Source organism: Oncorhynchus tshawytscha, linkage group LG26 (genome assembly GCF_018296145.1).
Source record: "Oncorhynchus tshawytscha isolate Ot180627B linkage group LG26, Otsh_v2.0, whole genome shotgun sequence".
Classification (NCBI taxonomy): domain Eukaryota; kingdom Metazoa; phylum Chordata; class Actinopteri; order Salmoniformes; family Salmonidae; genus Oncorhynchus; species Oncorhynchus tshawytscha.
The window spans coordinates 27,020,935-27,039,078 of NC_056454.1; the positions used below are offsets into that span (position 1 = coordinate 27,020,935).

General features: G+C 39.3%; 1 protein-coding gene across 1 annotated transcript in view; it reads left to right on the forward strand.

Annotated features, from left to right (window-relative positions):
• The first annotated feature begins 4,043 nt into the window (after nt 1-4,043).
• LOC112225456 (F-box-like/WD repeat-containing protein TBL1X) overlaps nt 4,044-18,144 on the forward strand; it is a 33,092-nt gene continuing 18,991 nt past the window's right edge. The window contains exon 1 of the mRNA XM_024389437.2: nt 4,044-4,360. The gene's annotated coding sequence lies outside the window, so the exon portion shown is untranslated. The remainder of the gene's footprint in view (nt 4,361-18,144) is intronic.

Sequence of the window (18,144 nt, forward strand, 5' to 3'; positions counted from 1 at the left end):
AAGAATATGTACATATACGGATGAGCAATGACTGAGTGGCATTGGCAAGATGCAATAGATGGTATAAAATACAATATATACATATGAGATGAGTAATACAAGATATGTAAACATTATTAAAGTGGCATTATTAAAGTGACTAGGGATCCATTTATTTAATTGGCCAATGATTTCAAGTCTGTATGCAGGCAGCAGCCTCTCTGTGTTAGTGATGGCTGTTTAAGAGTCTGATGGCCTTGAGATAGAAGTTGTATTTCAGTCTTCAGTGTACGCTGAGGAACTTAAAACGTTCCACCTTCTCCACTGCTGTCCCATCGATGTGGATAGGGGGATTCTCCCTCTGCTGTTTCCTGAAGTCCACGATCATCTCCTTTGTTTTGTTGACGTTGAGTGAGAGATTGTTTTCCTGACATCACACTCCGAGTGCTCTCACCTCCTCCCTGTAGGCTGTCTCGTCGTTGTTGGTAATCAAGCCTACTACTGTTGTGTTGTCTGCAAACTTGATGATTGAGTTGGAGGCGTGCATGGCCACGCAGTCATGGGTGAACAGGGAGTACAGGAGGGGGCTGAGCACGCACCCCTGTGGGGCCCCAGTGTTGAGGATCAGTGAAGTAGAGATGTTATTTCCTACCTTCACCACCTGGGGGCGGCCCGTCAGGAAGTCCAGGACCCAATTGCACAGGGCGGGGTTGAGACCAGGGGTCTCAAGCTTAATGCTGAACTTGGAAGGCACTATGGTGTTGAATGCTGAGCTGTAGTCAATGAACAGCATTCTTACATAGGTATTCCTCTTATCCAGATTGGATAGGGCAGTGTGCAGTGTGATGGCGATTGCATCGTCTGTGGGCCTATCGTGCGGTAAGCAAATTGAAGTGGGTCTAGTTTGACAGGTAAGGTAGAGGTGATATGACTTGATATGGCACACCTGTCAGACTTGACTTGACTAGTCTCTCAAAGCACTTCATGATGGCAGAAGTAAGTGCTACGGGGTGATAGTCATTTAGTTCAGTTACCTTTGCCTTCTTTGGTACAGGAACAATGGTGGCCGTCTTGAAGCATGTGGGGACAGCAGACTGGGATAGGGAGAGATTGAATATGTCCATAAACACTCCAGCCAGCTGGTCTGTGCATGCTCTGAGGACACAGCTAGGCTACAGTATACAGTTTGTATCATATCACTATCACTGTTGAAATAAAAATGTGGAAACGGGTAACAGTTTACCTAATAGCAACATAAAATGTTGTTACATATTACATTAATACCAGCATTGTATTTGTTTGGTCATTACATGGTCGACTGCTTCTCCAATTATTAGAATTATTACATTATTGTTATTACAACAAGAACACTCAAATTCAGAACAATGCAATCACAAAGAGATTAATAAAGTACTATGTAATTACAGTGTTATTTCATAGGTATGACTCTATCGCTATCGTTTATAAAGCGTGTGCATGGTAGGTAGCCTACTCTGACCTGTAATCTAACCCACAAATGCTGATGCTCCAGATACTCAATGAGTCTAAAGAAGGCCAGTTTTATTGATTCTTTAAGCAGAACAACAGTTTTTTGCTGTGCTAACATAATTGCAAAAGGGTTTTCTAATGATCAATTAGCCTTTTAAAATGATCAACTTGGATTAGCTAACACAACGTGCCATTGGAACACAGGAGTGATGGTGGCTGATAATGGGCCTCTCTATGCCTATACAGATATTCCCTAAAAAAATCTGCCGTTTCCAGCTACAATAGTCATTTACAACATTAACTATGTCTACACTGTATTTCTGAGCAATTTTATGTAATTTAAATGGACAGAAAATGTACTTTTCTTTCAAAAACAATGACATTTCTAAGTGGCCCCAAACTTTTGAACGGTAGTGTATACTGAACAAAAATGTAAACGCAACATGTAAAGTGTTGGACCTTATGTTCCATGAGCAGAAATAAATGATTCCAGAAATGTTCCATACACACAAAAACCTTTTTTATCTCCAAATTTGTGCACAAATTTGTTTACATCCCTGTTAGTGAGCATTTCTCCTTCGCCAAAATAATCCATCCACCTGACAGGTGTGCCATATCAAGAAGCTGATTAAACAACATGATCAATACACAGGTGCACCTTGTGCTGGGGACAATAAAAGGCCAATCTAAAATGTTCCGTTGTGTCCCACAACACAATGCCACAGATGTCTCAAGTTTTGAGGGAGTGTGCAATTGGCATGCTGACTGCAGGAATGTCCATCTGAGCTGTTACCAGTGAATGTAATGTTGTTTTAGGGAATTTGGCAGTACGTCCAACCAGCCTCGCAACCGCAGACCACGTATAACCACGCTAGCCCATGACATTCCCTCCCGGATTCTTCACCTGCGGGATCATCTGAGACCAGACACCCAGACAGCTGATGATACTGAGGAGTATTTATGTCTGTAATAAAGCCCTTTTGTGGGGAAAAACTCATTCTGTTTGGCTGGGCCTGGCTCCCCAGTGGGAGGGCCTATGCCTTCCCAGGTCTACCCATGGCTGTGCCCCTTCCCAGTCATGTGAAATCCATAAATTAGGGCCTAAGGAATTAATTTCAATTAATTGTTGCATGTAGCATTTATATTTTTGTTCAGTATACATAGTTATTGAACACTGGTCATAGCAATAATGTTTGCATACTGTTTTACCCAATTCATATGTATATACTGTATTCTAGTCAAGGCCTATCCTATATACCTGCTACAATGTTATATTCATATACTACCAATAATGTCTATACACACAATAATATACATATATATTTATATCCCGGACTCTGACATTGCCTGTTCTAATATTTCAATATTACTGCACGGTTGGAGCTAGGAACATTTTGCTACACCTGCGATAACATCTGCTAAATATGTGTACGTGACCAATAACATTTTATTTTATGATTAAATTACACAATTCTGTAGTCTTTGTGCGCAAATATTCAAGCTCATACGGTAACCAAAGGAATGTGTCACACCAATGTAGAGCTGTAATGATGTCAACTTGTTATTTACTTTCCAAATCTGAATGACTGAGCAAGGCGAAAAGAGAATTAATCAACCACTATGTGACTCGGCAGGCGAAAAATACGGAACTGTGGGGGAGGGGTATTGACCACTAAGGCCACATACAATGTAGAGTTGCATCATGAAAAGACTTCAGCTGCTGTAGTCCTTTTGTTTTACTAGATCCAACCAACCCAGGGTTTTTGACCTTTGTGCATTATATGGTGCATATTAGTAATTTTTAACAAAACTAAGATTATAATGACTGCAATTCTTCAATCTTGGAATTCTGACTAATTTAAAATATATATTTTGGGATTACCGTTTAGTATATTCTTGATTGATGTAGATGTCTAATCATGCAATATAATTTGAGCATCTAAAGTAATACATAGGCCTAGTTTGAAATTATATCACAAAATACGTATTATATTGGGTTGCAATGAAATTAATCAATCATTTATATTAGCCTTTTAAAATGTTCAAATGCAATGTAAAAAAGACAATTAGGCTACCAAAGACAATACATTAATCTAGCCACAATGTTCTTTGATTGTAGTTTTGCAATGACCATGTTCTGAGACCACATGAAGGCCTACATTATGTACAAGGCAATATAATACAAATAACAAATTACTCAATAAAGGTCAAACAAAGCCATTCACTAGCACTAGTTGCTCTAGCTGTAAAGGAAATTACGTGTGGTCAATATGATAACCACATGGTCATTTAGTTCAGTTTTACTGGAAGAAATGTCATGTTTTGAATAAGCAGGTTTAAGGTCAGGTGCTAGATAGATAGATAGATAGACTGTCATGACCTACAAAAAAATCAATTGTAGGTCATGACAGTCCACCCAACCCTCCATTCAAGTAAATTCAAAGGGCATTATTGGCATGGGAAACACGTGTTTACATTGTCAAAGCAAGTGGAATAGACAATAAACAAAAAGGGAAATAAACAAGGGAAATAATACCCCCCCACCCTCTCTCTCTCTCCCTCTCTCTCTCTCTCTCTCTCTGCCGATGAGTGTTTGCTGCGGTCTCTTCGTTTCATTCTCAGAATCGCTGGAAACTCTATTCCACACATCCCCAGCTTTATTTAGACCTCAAGCTTCTTTAAACTTCACATCCCACACAAACATTCGAGAGGAAATATATTTTAGACCGTTTATGTTACCATCGGAACGCAGAGATTGCACCGGTGGTCAGAACTTGAATTATGATAAGCAAAATGGGAGGAAAGTCGTTTCTTGCTCACTGAAGTTGGGGGCTATCCAAGTGGAAGAGGTGGCGGCAAGTCGGCAACACCACAAGCTCACTCTCTGAGAAAGGTAAGTTAAAACTTTCGCTCAAGTTTCATGAATTGGAACGTTGTAATTTCATGAATGATACATTGTTGCATGTAATTACTTGCTGAACTTAGTAACACTGTTATGAATCATTTACTGGGTCACATTAATCACTTTACATGTGTATAAATGTTTCCCGAAGGAGCATTGTTCTTTATTTTTTATTGTATTAGTAGTAGTAGTAACGAGCTAGGCTTATCAAAACGTTGCCCTTTTATTTGGACATAATAGTCGAAATATTGTATATTTGGGCATAAATGAAGGCTTTTGTTTTGAACTACAAGACATCAAATGCATCAACTTTTGGTGGCTATTGTTTCCTAGATTTTTTATTATTAAGTTTGAGTATTTAAAGTTACTTCAACAGTTTTCTTTCTCATATACTCTGCAAACTGTAATGATATTAGCTACATTTAAAGGGTATTGCACATGCTGATAGTTCGCAATGAGTGGGGGAGGGGAAGTTGATTCAATACACCAGCAGACGTTGCTTTCACTAGTAAGTAGCCTGCTGCCACGGTTACTTCTTGTTACAGTATCAGTCAAAATGGTGACATTTAGACCATGTACAAAAACAACCTTCACCCTCATGCCTATTCAATACATTATTTAGAATGCTAATTGGTCATTAGATTTGACATTATTATTATCATTATTTCATTATGTTTACACATGACATTAGATTCATCTTTAAAGAATGATTATACTGACTGTTGGCAATTTATTTCTGAAGGGTATTGGGGAAGCTTTAGGAACAAAGACTGTGAGGTTTGAAAGAGGCATCATCACGTCATGGGATGTAACCTAGGCCTATATGGCACCACCTCTAACACCTGTTGATCTGGTGATTATATGGTCAAACTGTGATTTTTCTAGATCTAGGTCCTTACTTTAGACACAAAATATGGTGATGTAAAGACTACTTAGGCTCTATATTAACGTAAAGGCATTTCCATCCTCCCACTTAAGTTTCTGGGATAATGTGCAGACATGTAAGACTTGACAACCCCCACCAACATTCTTCAATGTATGGCAACAGTTCACCAGGACAGTGACACTGGAATTATCTTACTCCAACTCCAAATATGATCTTCAATTAATAAGGAATTTTAACTAATAAAAGTGTAGAATCCCACAACAAAAACTGGAGCTCGTTGTGCCTGTGTCTACTGGTTTGGTTGTAGATTAAACCAAATGAGTCATAAAAAAACAACTGGTTTAGTGCCATCTATTAAAAGAACAATGGGGTGTATTATAGCGTAATTGCTTGTCCTTCGATGACTCGAGGCTTTTCCATTTGTTGAATTCTACAAGCTATTAGAGAGTGGTAATGTTGGAATCCATTAGTAAGCTATGGCTGTGTGAACCTTGGTAGAATGGCACCGTGTTGGAAATGGAGAGGTAACAGCAATGCTAAATCTCCATGATATTGGAATTGGTTTATGCCTCAGTGAACATTCTGTTCTGGGAGATTGTATTGTGGTTTTTCTTCTGTTTCAGAAGACTTAGATAGTTTACACTTGAGTGTCTCAGGGTTCTAGGGGTATATGTCTACTGAAGTTTCAGTGAGCTTGTTTTGAAATGACACGACACCTTTTGGATTTAGTGTTGACACTGTGTGTTCATGTTATAAATGAGCTCCAGGGCAATGATACCGTTTATGTTTCAGATGTAATCTTTGTCCTCAGTCAGGATGTAGTTTTTTTTACAAGTACATTTTTCATTTGTTCAAATAGACAAGTTTTACATGCAAAAGAAACATTCATTGACGAACAACAGAAAGCAGCGTAACACATAAAAGGTAGCCTATTACCCTCCATGGCATGGACCAATAACACAACCCCTCCAGTCTCCAATGTCCCACTATAGGTTAATGGTCATTTAGACATTCTCCTTCAGACAGTAGTTTGTTGTTTCATTTGGGTACACATTTTTTTAATTTCGTTACTAATGTGTTGATTACCCCTTTCTGCAGGAGATAGAGGTTATTTTCTGTCGAACTCCCATTTGTTCATAGCAGTGCTTCATTCCCCATACACCAGCAGTACCTGAAATTAGCCCCACATACAAAAATCCCATGTGAAAACAACCACTCTCAATCTCAGCATTTGTCCAAATGTTTATACAGCAATATTTATCCCTAATAGAACATGGGAGGAGGCATGGCAAGCCCTCTCCCTTTTAGAGGGGTTTAAGGTTCACGTGGGCCACCAGTGTTGGCAGGCCAATACATTACATAGAAGTAACACTCATTGCAGTACATCCTTATTCAAGACTACAGCTATTTATTTGGGAACAGGAATGGCTGTGCCTTTATGACCTTACAATTGTGTTCAGGCTAGGCTATAAAGACAAGTTGGAGGTCTGTCCAGAGTGGACTGGAGGCCTCAACAGAAACCTCACTGTACATGTTTATACGGCAACTGCTCTCTTGCTCGCTTCAGCTGCAAATCAATGTCTATTCTCGGACCTAAACTGTAATGATTGTTAGAGCCCTTGTTTGAAATCCCCCCCCCCATTCTGCTCCTGTTAAAGCACTAAAGTAATTGATGCATATCCAATCAGTTATGCTGTGAGTTGTGTAAGCGAGCATATAGGATACGTATGTATATACAGTACCAGTCCAAAGTTTGGACAAACCTACTCATTCTAGGGTTTTTCTTTATTTTTTACAATTTTCTACATTGTAGAATAGTGAAGACATCAAAACTAAGAAATAACACAAATGGAATCCTGTACTAACCAGAAAAGTGTTAAACAAATCAAACTATATTTGAGATTCTTCAAAGTAGCCACCATTTACCTTGATGACAGCTTTGCAAACTCTTGGCATTCTCTCACCCAGCTTCATGAGGTCACCTGGAATGCATTTCAATGAATAGGTGTGCCTTGTAAAAGTTAATTTGTGGAATTCCTTCTTAATCCATTTAAGCCAATCATTTTTGTTGTGGCAAGGTAGGGGTCATATACAGAAGATAGATGCCCAAGTCATTACTTTAAGACATGAAGGTCATGAAGGTCAGTCAATCTGGAAAATGTCAAGAACTTTGAAAGTTTCTTCAAGTGCAGTCGCAGAAACCACCAAGTGCTATGATGAAACTGGGTTTCATGAGGACCGCCGCAGGAATGGAAGATCCAGAGTTACCTCTGCTGCAGATGATAAGTCCATTAGAGTTACCAGCCTCAGAAATTGCAGCCCAAATAAATGCTTCACAGAGTTCAAGTAACAGACACATCTCAACATCAACTGTTCAGAGGAGACTGCGTGAATCAGGCCTTCATGGCCAAATTGCTGCAAAGAAACAACTACTAAAGGACACCAATAAGAAGAAGAGACTTGCTTGGGCCAAGAAACACAAACAATGGACATTAGACAAGTGAAAATCTGTCCTATGGTCTCATGAGTGCAAATTTGAGATTTTTGTTTCCAACTGCCATGTCTTTGTGAGACGCAGAGTAGCTGAATGGATGATCTCCGCATTTGTGGTTCCCACTGTGAAGCATGGAGGAGGTGTTATGGTGTGGAGATGCTTTGCTGGTGACATGCTTTGCTGGTGAGATGCTTTGCTGTGATATATTTAGAATTCAAGGCACACTTAACCTGCATGGCTACCACAGCATTCTGCAGCAATACGCCATTCCCATCTGGTTCGTGCTTAGTAGGACCATCATTTGTTTCTCAACAGGACAATGACTAAACACACCTCCAGGCTGGTTAAGGGCTATTTGACCAATAAGGAGAGTGATGGAGTGCTGCATCAGATGATCTGATCTCCGCAATCACCCGACCTCAACCCAATTGAGATGGTTTGGAATGAGTTGGACCGCAGAGTAAAGGAAAAGCAGCCAACAAGTGCTCAGCATATGTGGGAACTCCTTCAATACTGTTAGAAAAGCATTACAGGTGAAGCTGGTTGAGAAAATGCCAAGAATGTGCAAAGCTGTTATCAAGGCAAAGGGTGGCTACTTTGAAGAATCTCAAATATATTTAGATTTTTTTAAACACTTTTTTGGTTACTAGATGATTCCATGTGTAATTTAATAGTTTTGATGTCATCACTATTATTCTACAATGTAGAATAGAGTATATGTGTCCAAACTTTTGACTGGTACTGTGTGCCATGTGTGTGAGGTGTCATAAAAAAGGAAAGCAAGAGATTTGTGTGAGGGAAATACAGGGGAATTCATATTCACATTTAAACACACACTGCAAAGTATGGTTTAGATTTGTTTGTTGACCAATATCACAGTGCAATTGGAGTAATTGGGTGGCATTTACTGTCAACTCGTGATACAATTACAGCATCCGAAAGGAATTCCCAATATGTGTGACATTGTATTGTCCCCAATGAGTTGTGAAGTTGTTTTTAGTGTGAAAAAAATCTAAATAAGTTAAAAGAAGATAACATTTAAGTTAATAATTCATGGTGTTAGTTGTAATGATTTCTGATGCTCGAAGTATGTTTGTGTTGATCATTCGTCTGCTCTGCTCTTGGCCATGACCAGCCTCTGTCTGTTAAGGTTATCAAGTTTCCAGGATAACCCTGTCCTTGAATAGTGGCTCTGGAATGGATCCCAAACATTCATGTGTAGAATGCCAGAGATAGTCTACCTCAGTTAGTTGTTATCACTGCCATTTCCTGCCGTTTGTAGTTTGAAACAGCCATACACTCTCATAATGATACCACTGGAGGTTCTGAGAGATTGACTAACACCTAGACACTGTGACAAGTAATACGGACTTTGACTTGTCTTGTATCTGAATTCACTGCCCAACCATTTTAACTTCTCAGAAAAAGCTGTTTGGTTGAGATTTGAGATCATTTTTATTCCTTAGACGTCTTAAACCCACACCTTGTGATAAGCTCATTTGTAAAGTAATAACCAAATGCAAGTGGTTCCTCTACCATGGTGGCGTAGACTAGGGCACTCAGCCAAACCAGATATTGGCAGTGCGGAGGGTCCTATATAAATAGCTCTGTGTTTGCATAGATAGTTGTAAATCATTACAGGAAGACTTGGTTTAATGACTAAGCTAGACAAAGGGAGCAGAATAGTCACTTTCAGTGGAGGTGTATCCTTCCTAAGTCTTTGTTTAACTTCTTATGGCTGGGGGTCAGTATTGAGTAGCTTGGATGAATAAGGTGCCCAGAGGTGCCCAGAGTAAACTGCCTGCTACTCAGTCCCAGTTGCTAATATATGCATGTTATTAGTGTATTTGGATATAAAACACTCTGAAGTTTCTAAAACTGTTTGAATGATGTCTGTGAGTATAACAGAACTCATATGGCAGGCAAAAACCTGAGAAAAAAATCCAACCAGGAAGTGGGAAATCTGAGGTTAGTCGATTTTCAACTCAGCCCCTATCGAAGATACAGTGGGATATTGGTCATGTTGCACTTCCTAAGGCTTCCACTAGATGTCAACCGTCTTTAGAAACTTGTTTGAGGCTTCTACTATGAAGGGGGGCTGAATGAGAAGGGAATGAGTCAGAGGTCTGCCAGCAGTCACGCGCATTTCACATGAGAGGTATCTCCTGTTCCTTTGCTTTTCTGAAGACAAAGGAATTCTCTGGTTGGGATATTATTGAAGATGTATGTTAAAAACATGCTAAAGATTGATTCCATACATTGTTTGACAAGTTTCTACGGGCTGTAAGGGAACTTTTTGACATTTCTGCAACTAGTGTACGTGCTTTGTGAGTTTGGCTTTGTTTACCAAACAAAAGTAGCTATTTGGACATAAATGTGGACATTATCAAACAAAACAAAAATGTATTGTGGAACTGGGATTCCTTGGAGTGGATTCTGATGAAGATCATCAAAGGTAAGTGAATATTTATAATATTATTTTTATAAGACTTCTGTTGACTCCAACATGGCGGATATATGTATTTGTTTGTCTGAGCGCCGTACTCAGATTATTGCATGGTTTGCTTTTTCCGTAAAGCTTTTTTGAAATCTGACACAGTGTTTGCATTAAGGATAAGTTTATTTATATTTCCATGTATAACACTTGTATTTTCATCAACATTTATAATGAGTATTTTTGTGATCATTCATTTTGCTATCATTCAAGGATTTTATGTTGTCTATCAAAAGACTTCATGTGGCTCGTTTGGGTTCTTCAAATTATCACACGTGTCTGTAATTTTCTCTGGACCTCTCTCTGGCCTTATCACATGTAAAATATATTAAATAATTAAATAAGATTAAAAATAGTCAAATATTATCCTAAATATAAACCATCGACTTAGTGAATATCATTGGTGTTTTAAAGAATGATTTTAAGCCTTGAGAAAATTAAGACATGGATTGTGTATATGTGCCATTCCGAGGGTGAATATGTCGGAAAAATATTTAAGTGCCTTTTGAACAGGGTATGGTAGTAGGTGCCAGGCGCACCGGTTTGAGTGTGTCAAGAACTGCAATGCTGCTGGGTTTCCCGTATTTATCAAGAATGGTCCACCACCAAAAGGACATCCAGCCAACTTGACACAACTGTGGGAAGCATTGAGCTAGCATTCCCATGGAACGCTTTCGACACATTCTAGAGTCCATGCCCCGACGAATTGAGGCTGTTCTGAGGGCAAAAATGGTAGATGCAACACAAAATTAGGAAGGTGTTCCTAATGTTTGATATACTTAGTTTGGCCAACATTTTTATTACGATTATACAAACTCGATCTTTGGCGTAAATGCTGAAATTATCAATGGTCAATATGCATGAATGTTCAAGCAAGTCGTGTATGGATTCTATCCTGTCCTGTGTGATCTTGTGTAGGACGCAAAAGAACTAGGGCAAAGTTAGTCACTGGTGGTTGAAAGGCTGCCAGCTGAAATTATGCTTTGATATTACTATTCACTGAACTACTCAATAAATTACACCCTCTAAGTCCCTGATGTAGACCTACATCCCTTTAGATTTTACAACCCATGCAACCCTTCAATATTAAAACTACAGAAACATAGTCAGCTTCAAACTGTTGCCAGTAAGTCACCTCTATCCAGGCATGCAGGCTGAGGCAGGTGTGGGAGAAGTGGTTTCCCCTAGAGACAGGAGTGCTACCATCCCCCAGTCCCCACAGTTTCCCTCCAAGCGCACACCGCCTGTTGTTGAGTGAGTCATTGAGAAAGGCAGACAGTGATGCAGAAGTACTTGTTGTGACTACCTGATTGTGGCATCATTAGTTATCCTTCCCTACCCCCTATCTTTCTCCCTTCCCCCAATGGTCAGGCGAGACTGCAGCCCAGAGACTGCAGCCCAACCAAAGGTGGATTTTACTCATCAGAGCAGTTCAAGAGAAAATGGCTGCTGTTTCCAGGTCTTGTTTGCACATCTGTCAGGAGGTGACTGTACAGGAGAAAATGGGGTCCTTGGCATGTTGGTGTAGAATGTGCCTTCCTCTCTTTTTTGTAAATGTCTTTTTCTCTCTCAATTTTGTAGTGTCCTGTTTTTCTACATCAAACACTTTCAAAACCTACACACACTCTACAGCCAAGCATTTTTCTTAGCTTTACTGTCTTTGTGTTTAATCTCTGAATGCATTGATGGCATGATGTCTTATAGCTTATGTCAGGATTTATTCTTTACTTTTACACTTCATTTCTCTTCATATTGGACACTTTGTTGTGGTTGATGAAAATGTTTTGTATTTTGCTAGGGTTTTGTGTGTTTTCTCTGCAATGTTTGGATGTGGCTGTGTTTTCTATTTCTTCAGGATATATCCAATCAGTAGATGTTAAGACTTCTCTAATCTGAGAGAGCATATTGCTCTACGTGAGTTTCACACCACAAACCATCCACTTCTATTTTTAGGATAGACAGCAAAAAAATTGCATTTGCGACTGTTATTACATCCACCCATGGTGACCTTATCATGAAGACTTACCACAACTTCCCCTGCTTGTAGGTTGTCTGTTTGTTAGATCTAGGAGTATAGTTAAAGCAGTTCATATTTTTACAGTATGAATTTAAGTGGCTGACATTTCTGTTTGTAGTGCCCCAGCGTGATTATCTACCATCAGTTGACCCTTCCCCAAATTTGAAACCTCACAGTTGGAGAGAGTAAAACAAATCTGACCCTGGATCAATGTGCTAGAATGACTGGACGTGTTTGTGGAAACACTGCAATAAATACAGTTTTGAATGGGCTGGAACACTCATGAAATGCTTATATGACAGCAACTCAATTTTGGTTTGAGTCCTGAGATCTTTTTGGTTAAGCCATTTTACCTGTTGCAATGTGTTTACTTACATGGACATTTAACCTGATGTGGTGCTTTTTCCAATGACTCAGATGTTGTTGTTTTTCAAACAATGCAAACATGTTCATCCAAACGACAGCCTACACACTCACACAAACATCAACGACATCACACCTGCTCAGATGTAACGGATGTGAAAGGGCTAGCTTAGTTAGCGGTGGTGCGTGCTAAATAGCGTTTCAATCGGTGACGTCACTTACTCTGAGACCTTGAAGTAGTAGTTCCCCTTGCTCTGCAAGAGCCACGGCTTTTGTGGAGCGATGGGTAACGATGCTTCGTGGGTGACTGTTGTTGATGTGTGTAGAGGGTCCCTGGTTCGCGCCCGGGTATGGGCGAGGGGACGGTCTACTGTTACACAGATCCACCTGCTCACACCCCCATCTCCAATGCCCGCATCACACTCTCCACCACATGGTGTCAATCTGCACCATTTTGTTTCTCTTTGTCACCCACGCACTTTCAACATTTAGATAATAAAGCATTTGACCTTTCCATTGTGTTAATGATGGAGGATTGGTTGATTTCCAGGTAAATATATGTTTTTTCAAGATGATTGACAAGAAAGGTATCGTCCAACCCATCGTGCATATCACTGCACCCATATATGCCGTGTCTTGAAATATGCAGACAGGTGGATTAAAAGTACATTTACATTGTAATACTTCTGACAGCCAGCTTTCTAACTCAGCCCATAATGTTTTTGGACTTTATAGAATTCCCAGATGCGATAGATTATTGAGACATTGTTAGTTTTACACTCAAGACATGACTCGGTTATTGCATAATAAATTATATTCATTAGTTTACACTGGATTAAGTGTACATTTTAGTTAACTGTAATGTCATTAGTTATGTTCCAACATTCCCTCCATCTTGTGCCAGTGTCAGTTATTTTTAAGTCTTTGTTCCAATAGTTTAGATATTTTTTGAAGCGATGGTCAGTTGGATAGGCTCTCTGCAAGGTTTTGTGTAGCTTACCTATCATATGAATATCCTTATCTGACTCAAAAAGGATTCCCTCAAGATTGCTCTGATGTCCAAGGATTTCACACACAAAAATTTACTTATGAAACTTTTAAGTTGCATGTATTTGAAAATATCTACTTCGGTCAGTCATATTGCTTTTTAATTCTGTCATGGAAATAAATGTGTTTCCTATTACCAGGTCATTTATGTTTTTATGCCTTTAGTTTTCCATGTGAATTCTGAAAAGCTATCCAAAGATTGTTCTTTTCCAATGAGTTTCTAATGGCTCAGGCAGATAGTATAGATGCAATTTGGTTCATAGCAACTACCAGTTAATTGGACATCCAGTTAAATTGTGTTGTACTTTTACCACAGCCTCAGGCATAACACTCAGTTACAACCTAAACACCATAGCCTGGATGAGTGAATGACTGGATGGTTGCTGCTGTTGTACTTTGACAGTAAAGTAACCCCCTTTACTGTGCAGTAAACATGCTAATGATTTCCCTAATGAGTCACAGGGCTGACCACCACTGGGAAGCTCAACACTGCCCAGTGGGATGTCAATTTGTCTTCTACTGCAGTGTCAGTCAAGTCCTGGGATATGCTATTGAGGATATATGCAATTGCTTGGGAACGGTGTGAATGCGTGCATCAAAGTAGGACAACCGTTTGAACAAGACAAATGTATTTGAAATGGATCTGACGAGAGGCACTACACTATAGTACACTTTGTATGTACCTGATGTACTCTTATTACAACCAGTTGTTTCTTACCAGCTGTTTATGCAGTAATACCAACATTTTACATCTGCACTCGATTTTTCTTTAAATTAGGAAAATAAAGATTTAAAAAAAGAAATCCTGAAGGAATTATGTTTTCGTCTGCTATTGACAAAATCCATTGATTAGTAACGTGCAGTGAATGATGCAAGGGTTCAACACAATGATATAGTCTGATTAACCATGATGATATGAGGGATGTGTCTGTCTCAAGTTGGGGTCTACCTCTGGCCATTGATGGGTGTCTACAGCTAAAGGAGAAGTTTACTTTTTTACAACCAAATCTGTCATTTAGATATAAGTGGCATGTTATACCCCAACACATTAAATTGTGTCATTTTTCAAACTTTATCCGCAATGTTAGATTTGTGCAACTGAAGCTGTTTCCCATACAGAGCTGTGCAGGTGTCCATACAGAGCTGTGCAGGTGTCCATACAGAGCTGTGCAGGTGTCCATACAGAGCTGTGCAGGCCGGGGGTGTCCATATATTTTACCGACACACCCGTCTTGTATAGCTGTGTAGGGGAAATGGCTCAAATCGCACAAAATGGAATATAACATTGTGGATAAAGTTTGGAATGACACAATTTCACGTGTACAACATCTAAAGACCTGCATCACTATACTTAGTGCGTGTCTGTTTTTCAAAGTGCTTGTTTGTTTTTTGTTGCTTTTGTTGATTTGTTATTTTAGCCCCCACAATGCAGAATAATGAAGAGGAAGTCAATTGCTGGTTGGGGTAAGTTTCTCAAAAACAAGTGAAATCCCCACAAAGTGTCTGGACACTTCTCTTACATGTAGGTTACATGTAAAATACAGATTTGATTGTAAAAAAGTGAACTTCTCTTTTAATGTCCATTCACCCTGAGGGAATAAACTCAGTCTCATGCAATCTCTTTGGAGAACATTGGAAAGCAATCTTGATTGGTGGGATGTAGGGTTCTATGATGAGCTGATAAATGTAATCCTTATCCTACATGTGGTATTAGAGCCCTGAAGCGTATGGGAATTCCAATGTAAAAAGCCCTATGATCACTAATGTGAAGTTCATAGGAGCACATCAAATTTGGAGTAAAATGAAAGCTAAGAGTCTATATTTGAGAAATTAAGGCATATATACATTTTTCAACCATGTTCCATCCTACAAATTAGAAATAAGCAAAGGCTTTGATTTCGGGTCACATATGGTTAAAGGCGTCTTAGAAGACATCTATCAGTATAATTTACTATATTGTACTGTACTGAACTATGTTATACATGCTGTGCTGTGATGTCCAAACTTGTGAAACATAGATGGACCGGACCAACTAAATTGCTCTTGTTTTTAAATTGAACCTTTATTTGACTAGGCAAGTAAGTAAAGAACAAATTCTTATTTACAATGATAGCCTACCGGGGAACAGTGGGTTAACTGCCTTGTTCAGAGGCAGAATGATACATTTTTACCTTGTCAGCTCGGGGATTTGAACCAGCAACCTTTCGGTTAATGGCCCAACTACTAGGCTACCTGCCACCCCAGGTATCCTAATAATAATAGCCAGAGTGTAGAATTATACCTAAAAATGCAAAGGAGGATATTAAAATCTTCTACCTACCTTTGTGTAGCTATTAAGGACACATCCCCATGAAGAGAATAATTATGCATTTCTGTATAGTACAGATTAGAGGTCGACCGATTATGATTTTAACACCGATACCGATTATTGCAAGACCAAAAAAGTCAATACCGATTAATCGGCCGATTTAAAAAAAAAAATTTTTTGTTGCAAATTGTTTTTGTAATAATAACAATTACAACAATACTGAATGAACACTTATTTTAACTTAATATAATACATCAATAAAATCAATTTATGCTTGACGCACAACGAAGAGCTGCTGGCAAAACACATGAAAGTGCTGTTTGAATGAATGTTTACGCGCCTGCTTCTGCCTACCACCGCCCAGTCAGATACTTAGATGCTTGTATGCTCAGTCAGATTATATGCAACTCAGGACATGCTAGATAATATCTAGTAATATCATCAACCATGTGTAGTTAACTAGTGATTATGATTGATTGTTTTTTTATGAGTTTAATGCTAGCTAGCAACTTACGTGACAGGCAGTCTCCTTGTGGAGTGCAACGAGAAAGAGGCAGGTCGTTATTGCGTTGGACTAGTTAACTGTAAGGTTGCCAGATTGGATCCCCCGAGCTGACAATGTGAAACTCTGTCGTTCTGCCCCTGAACGAGGCAGTTAACCCACCGTTCCTAGGCCGTCATTGAAAATAAGAATGTGTTCTTAACTGACTTGCCTAGTTAAATAAAGGTATAAATAATAATAATAATCGGCGCCCAAAAATACCGTTTTCCGATTGTTACGAAACCTTGAAATCGGCCCTAATTAATCGGCCATTCCGATTAATCGGTCGACCTCTAGTACAGATCAGTGACCCATGTCATTCTGTTGCTATCCCTTTTACTGGGTTTTCACCCACTTCACATACTGTAGTTCAATACCCAAAATAGATTTTTTCAAACTCAAGGTGTCATCATAGCTGACACCCCATTCTTTCTGCAGAAATAGACATTTTAGAGTTTTTGGAAAACCTGGTCTCATAAAAAAACAGAGCAAGATTTTACCATCATTCTGTTACCTAACTTTGCATCTGCACTGTTCTTGAGTAAATGTGTTTTTGTAAAATGTAAGGAAATTGCCCGATTGCATAGAGTTGTATGGTTTGTTTAACTTTGCAATCAATGGCTTTTGTTTGACATTCTTTTAAAGTGAAAAATTGCAGTCTCATTCTGTTACTTTGGAATTGCCTATGTAGATTGTGTACCGAAAGATGTACTTTAGGTTTGCAGATATGTTCTTCCAATGATAGTGTATCATAGCTGATACTTAAGTCAGTTTACATAGAATTATGATACCCAACGGATACATTTTCAAATACAGACAAAGAGCTTATTTCTCTCAAATGTTGTGCACAAATGTGTTTACATCCCTGTTAGGAGCATTTCTCCTTTGCCAAGATTTATATTTTATTTTACCTTTATTTAACTAGGCAAGTCAGTTAAGAACAAATTCTTATTTTCAATGACGGCCTAGGAACAGTGGGTTAACTTCCTGTTCAGGGGCAGAATGACAGATTTGTACCTTGTCAGCTCGGGGATGTGAACTTACAACCTTCCGGTTACCAGTCCAACGCTCTAACCACTAGGCTACCCTGCCGCCAATCCATCCACATGACAGGTGTGGCATATCAAGAAGCTGATTAAACGGCATAATCATTACACATTGTCCTCAGCACCGTGTGCTGAGGACAATAAAAGGACACTCTAAAATGTGCAGATGTCTCAAGTTTTGAGGGGGCATGCAATTGGCATGTTGACTGCAGGACTGTCCCAACATAATTTTATGTTAATTTCTCTACCATAAGCCACCTCCAACGTTGCTTTAGAGAATTTGGCAGTACATCCAACTGGTCTCACAATCGCAGACCGCGAGTAACCACACCAGCCCAGGACCTTCACATCCGGCTTTTTCAACTTTGGGATTGTCTGAGGAGGGGGATGGGGGATGCTGAGAAGTATTTCTGTCTGTAATAAAGCCCTTTTCTGGGGAAAAACTCATTCTGATTGGCTGGGCCTGGCTCCCCAGTGGGTGGTCCTATGCACTCCTAGGCCCACCCATGGCTGTGTCCCTGCCCAGTCATGTGACATCCATAGATTAGGGCCTGATTAATTTATTTAAATTGACGGATT